The following is a 6,626-nucleotide window of genomic DNA, read 5'->3' as shown; positions in this document are numbered from 1 at the left end:
TACATTTCTGTATGGTGTATTTTAATATCTCAAGCACATTGATTAATCATGTCTGGTCAACTTTATTAAAACGTTCTTAACATCATGCTCAAAATAATCTTGCCTGTAACACAGAGTTGCAGCAACACCCCATCTATTTTAAATCTAATTTTGGTCATTAATGATAAAATTAATGGACCTCGAGATAAAGAGCTAATGTTCCATGGCCTTCAATTACCTGAGCACTTTAGTCTGTGTTTTCATCAGGTTTGTGACTGAAAACTTGTTGTAGCGATGTCGTCTTGTAACATGAACATCTTTATGTTTTTCTGAAACCATAATGAGCCAAACAAATAGTTACTGTACTAACCAGCACTTAGTTGTTTGGGAGTAAAGCTCAGATGATCAAATAGTTAAATGTCAGTGTTATTTATGATATATGTATTCTTTTAAATGTGTCAGTTGTGTGTGTGTATTTGTTTAATGTTATCTTAATGTTTTCTCAGTATTGACTTCAGACTATTAATATTATATGTAATATCCCACAACATGTGCTAATAACTGTCCATTTTCACAGGGCCTCAACAAATTCAAATGGCAAAGTGACCTCTTTTTATCTTTCCAAAACTAAATATAAAATTAATTTGGACTATTTAGTAGTACCTGTGAAAAATTCATTAATAAAAAACAGCAATCTTTGCATTTGTTGTTTGGCTCTGTGTCTAGATCATTGTAGTTACCTGGCTTGTGATCAGTTTATCTGGGATGTTTAACCTGCGTAATCTGTGTAAATCTGTCACTCATAAACACCAAGTTGGTGTCAATACCCACAATGCTAAGCAAGCTAATACACTCAGTGGCAGGTTATTTGTCATGTTGTTTTATGTGTAAGTCTGAATGAGCTTTCTCTGTCTGTGTCATATACTGTGTCCTCTGAATCTGTGCTTCAAACAGTTTATAAGACTGACTGTTCAACGCTTCTGTAATAAACTTTTATTAATAATACCATGGGTGTGGCAAAATAATACTTTCTGTTTATTTTTAGGATGGAAAATCAGTGTGAATGTGTTTGATGGTTGCAAGTGCCTGTGGGAGGCTGGTGAGGTGCCCATCTGCTGATTGATGTGCTGGAGTGCATGGAGGAGACGCAGAGAAGTTTTTTTTTTGATGGGGGTGGTGCTAGGATCTGTGACAGCCCGAGGGATTATTACACACACACTTCTGAAATGTTAAAGTAATAGCTGAAAAAAATGAAAATTATGTTATTTAGTCACCCTCATGTCATTCCAAATCCATATTTGCTGTTATTTTTCTGTGGAAAAAAGAAAATCTTTGAAGAACTGTCATATAGCTATTTTCTTATACAGTGACGGTTCATAGGAAACTTGTTTAGCTCCAAAACGGACACAAAAAAAAAACCTACATAAAAGTGTTCCATACCCAGCTAACAAAAATATGTTCTAAGATCATCCACGATCCACGATAAGTTTGGAAAATGTTATTTCTGAATGTTCGCAGAACGTTGAAAACATCCTGTTTTTTAAATGTTTAAAATGTTGTTATGGTTATGTGAATGTTAAGGGAACATTCTATTTTAGAATTTTGCAAACATTATGGGAACATTAAGGGGGGAATACACTACATGACTTTCAAAATCTGACCAGCCTTTAAAACATTGGGCATCATACACTTAACCGACTTTGTAATAATCACAGAGGAAAAACTGGCGATCATACACTAAACGACTAAGGATCATACACTACCAGACTTTAAAGTGGTTCAGATCACAACAAACTCACGCAGAAACTGCTAGATGCAGCATGACAAATGAAAGCAATATGTGTTCTAAAATCAGCTCAAATATATCAACATATCTGATATCCTGCAACTGGATAGATTCATAGTCTGAAGATAAAAAAATCATCACACACTATGTGATTTTCAGTCAAATCTATCAGCTCAAATCTGCAGACTGGCTCTGACTTTCGGCAACTAGTATCAGCTTCTCCAGACTGTAAATTGGCAGAAAATCGAGGCAAAAATTGTGTAGTGTGTTCCAGCCTTTACAGTCGAATGTTCTCTGAAGGTTCTGAAAGAAGTTAAGCGTTTATTGTCACGTAACATTTTAAAAAATGCTAGATGAACATTGATCTAATATGTTACAGAAAAATATTTCAGAATCAGAATCAGATCTGCTTCCTGAAGACCCGGTTCACATCCTCTACACAGACCTTAAGCACAGGTTGAATGGTGGAGGAGGGAGGGAGGGGGGTTGCAGGGGTGGTAGGTGAAGGTGTGAAGTGCAGATCAGAGCGGATGGGGGGTGGTAGACGATCCTTTTCAAATCTGCTGTAAAACACATTCAGATCGTCAGCCAGTTGTTGATTCTCCGCAAGCTGTGGGGGTGGTGTCTTGTACATGGTGATGTTCCTCAGACCAGTCCATACTGACGCTGGATTGTTTGCTGAAAGCTCTTTTCTCAGCTTTTTAGAGCAGTTTTTTTTTGTCACTCTGATCTCCGTTGTTAATCTGTTCCTGGCCTGGATAAATAAGATTTTATCCCCACTTCTGTAAGCATCCTCTTTGGCGTGACGAAGCTGTTTGAGTTTTCCAGTAAACCACGGTTTATCGTTATTAAATGATAAGAATGTCCTGGTAGGAATGCACATATCTTCACAGAAACTGATATATGAAGTTACAGTCTCTGTGAGCTCGTCCAGATCGGTGGCTGCAGCTTCAAAGACACTCCAATCAGTGAGGTCGAAACAAGCTTGTAAATCCTGCTCTGCTTCATTAGTCCATCTTTTTACAGTCCTTAATACAGGTTTAGCTGATTTCAGTTTCTGCCTGTAGGTCGGTATTAGATGAACTAAACAGTGATCAGAGAGCCCCAAAGCTGCTCGTGGGACAGAGTGATATGCATCCTTTATTGCTGTGTAACAGTGATCCAAAATAGTGCTGTCTCTGGTGGACACGTAATGTGCTGCTTGTATTTTGGCAGTTCACGGGAGAGATTTGATTTGTTAAAGTCTCCAAGAATGATTAAAATAGAGTCTGGGTACCTTTGCTCCATTTCAGTTATTTGTTCGGCCAGCTGTTGCATCGCGGCGCTCACGCACGCGTCCGGAGGCACGTACACATTCACAAGAATGAAAGAGGAAAACTCCCGCGGCGAGTAGAACGGTTTACAGTTTATGATGAGTGCCTCTAAATTAGGACAGCATACCTTTTTCAGCGTTGTTACATCTGAACACCAACTTTCGTTGATGTAGAAACACAATCCACCACCTCTGGTTTTCCCCGTTAACTCCGCGATGCGATCCGCTCTGAACAGCTGGAAGCCCGGCAGATGAAGCGCGTTGTCCGGAATGGCTTCACTCAGCCAGGTTTCAGTGAAGCACAGTGCAGAAGAGTTTGAAAAGTCCTTGTTGGTGCGGGTGAGGAGAAGAAGTTCATCCGTTTTGTTAGGAAGGGAACGGACATTCGCGAGATGAATGCTTGGGAGCGCAGTCCGAAAGCCGCGCGCGCGGAGCTTCACCAGGGCGCCGGCGCGTTTCCCTCTTCTGCGTCTGCACGCGCAATGTGTGTGAATGTTTCATGTGCAATGTGAAATTTTGTGCTAAAATTTTTAGAACATTTTTGTTTGAAAACTTTATTTCTGAATGTTCTCTGAACGTTCGAAAAATCCAGTTTTTTTAAAACATTTTATTTTATTTATTTATTTGGGGGGTTGTGCAAACATTATGGGAACATTATGTCACATCAATGCTCTCTGAACATTCTGAAACATAGTAACATTTAAAAAGTGTTAAACAAATGTCCAACTAAAACGTTTTAGTTGAACAATGAATAAATATACTATTCTTGCGCTACCATTTTGAGAACATTATTAAAGATCAAATAACTCTGAATGAACATTCTAATAATGTTACTGGTAGAATGTTTGGTCATAAGTTTGAGAGAATCTTGCAAGAACATTAAACAATGTTTTGAGAATGTTCCCTGTTAGAGGTGTATGAGTCTGTTGAAGACATACTATAGTTATTGTTAGGAAGAGGCTATATTATTATTATAATGTACATTTTAATTTGAATATGGTGCAGATTTGAAATCATTTGCATTTGGTCATAAGAACCATTGGCATTTCATATCCAACATCACGTGATATGTCAAAAAGCATTATTTCTGTCTTTTCTTATTCAGTAGGCTATATGAAACCATGATTTGAACCGAAGAAGGCCTTGAGCCGAAAATGCTTGTGTTTTGTCTTGCTGGTTATTAATGTAAAATAAAACGCTAAAAGAAGAGTATATGAGTGCAGATCATAGTTTTATAAGATGCGTAATTTAATAGATTGACGCTCCAAAAAATATTAAATGACAAAAGCACAGTGCAAACGAATTTGTTGTATGACTTCAGAAGACTTGGAATACAAAACATATGGACTGCTTTTCTGGTGCCTTTTTTGCTTGATAGCTTGATAGGAATGGTCACTATAAACTATGAAAATAAGATTCTTCAAATACTTCATGAGTTCCATTGAAAAAAAGAAAGAAGACAAAATACAACTGCACTCTCACTTTAGCTTTTTTTTTTATGAGAGTGCAGCTATATGTTGTTCTTTCTCTGATTTGCACAGCACCTCAAAAAGGTGTGCATTTGCTTCATTGCATAAAAAATAGCAGCAACAAGTTTTGGACGACATGAGGGCGAGGAAACAATGACAGAATTTTAATTTTGGGGTGAACCACTTTAAAACATCCCTGTTATATTTCAAGAGAAAAGAAGCATGATGCAGAAGCCCAGTTCCTCTCAAATATGGAGTTGAGCTTGTATGGTTCTTGTCAGTGTGTGTATATAACTGTGGTTATAAAGAGTGTGTGTGTGTTAAACATCTGTAAACAGATCTTCAGCAGTGTGTACACTTGCTTTTGTCACTGTGATCTCAAACAAGAAGTGCAGACTGTTCTGCTCGGTTACATCTGGTTGTATAAACAGTGATGCTGTAACAGCTTTCGAGACAGTCCCATTGAGGTCTTGGGAATTATGCATGTCTTGGTCTGTGTTGGTGTGACAAGCATACAGACCCACATTACTGCAGAAGAAATAATACCAGAGTCCTCGTCTGCCACCCCATGGCTAAACAAAACAAAAACATAAAATAATAGTAATAAAAAAAAAATCATAGACCAGAATGAATATGAATTTAATCACATTCTTGTTGCTTGTTCCTGAAAGGACAGTTCAACCACAAATTATTTGTCATTGTCATTCATGTATCACTAACAAAAGTACCATTAAAGTATCAAAAAAGACATTTGGCTTAGTTTGTATGATGTTATTGACATTCCAACAAGGAAATATCCTGCATGTAATTTTCATTCATTATGCTCAGTCTTGAAGTTTCCCATGGAGTTTTAGGCTCAGCAGTGCACCTTATGGGGTCTTCTGTGCTGTCAAAGCAAACGGGGGCCCTTTTGATCAGAGCTCACAAAATGTCAGAGCACAGTCAGGCAGCGGTAACCCCACCAGGATGAACTTTGAAGCTTAAGAATGTACGCCTTCACTTGTCTGGACGCTTGGTACATTTAGTGCTGAGGATGTTTCTCCTCTAAGAACAGTGTGATAGATTGGCTGGGTCAAGCTGAATCTGTTAAACATGAGGACAGGGAAGGTGATTGCTACAGAGTTGGCAGAGATGGACATCAACTCATTACTCTGTTCTTTGGCATTTGTGCCTCTACTGTCACATTAGTCAGAAGGATGAAGAATGAGTGTACAAGGGCTGTCGCTTTCTAAGATTTCTGCTTATGGCCTCTTGGAGAAAATCACAGCTAGAAAAAAATCAAATTATTGTATAATAAATATAAAAAAATTAATATAAAAATACATTATATTGACAATGGACAGAAGCAATAGCTAAACAAAGGAAACTGGAATACTATTTGTCCCCCCAAGAAACTGCTAGCCTACCCTAGACCTAAAGTATGCTACATATAGGGTACACTGTAAACACTGCCTCTGTTTTTGATTGCTGTAATGCACATCTACAACCTACCTTCTAAATAGAGCATGCTAAATACTAATGTTCACTAGTATGTTTTACAGTGTACACTAATGACACTATACAGGCTAATGCATTATACATAACAGCGCATATTGTACTGCCATATAGATACTGTTTTTTCCCTTTACACAAACCACCATTTTCAGTTAGTTGAATTAAAATGAATCAGGTGCAGACATGGCAACCATGCAACCTGAAAGTGAGAGAGAAATCATTTGTCATGTTGCACGATTTTGCCATCTAGTGGACATGGAAAAAAATACATTTTTTTGTTTTTTTTTAACAAAACAACAAATAATTGCCATTACCATTAAGACTGAGGTTTGGTTCTCCATGCTCCATATGGATGTTTGGCATTGTAGTTTTCATAAACTAAAAGAAAAGTGTTTAAATATTGTTTTTTCTGTTATGCAACTTTTGTGAAACAGCATTCCTCAAAAATTATCACAGAATTTCACGATGATGGATTTTGTTACGTTTAAAGACCCCCCCCCCCCCCCAGGCTTTTTATTATTCAAACATACAGACCAGACCTGCAGGCTGAATAAGTACTGGTCCAGTTTTTCGCTGAAATTGTTGC

This window comes from Sinocyclocheilus grahami, unplaced genomic scaffold (genome assembly GCF_001515645.1).
Source record: "Sinocyclocheilus grahami isolate Dianchi unplaced genomic scaffold, SAMN03320097.WGS_v1.1 scaffold410.1, whole genome shotgun sequence".
NCBI classification, from domain to species: domain Eukaryota; kingdom Metazoa; phylum Chordata; class Actinopteri; order Cypriniformes; family Cyprinidae; genus Sinocyclocheilus; species Sinocyclocheilus grahami.
Note: the sequence above shows the minus strand (reverse complement) of the source record.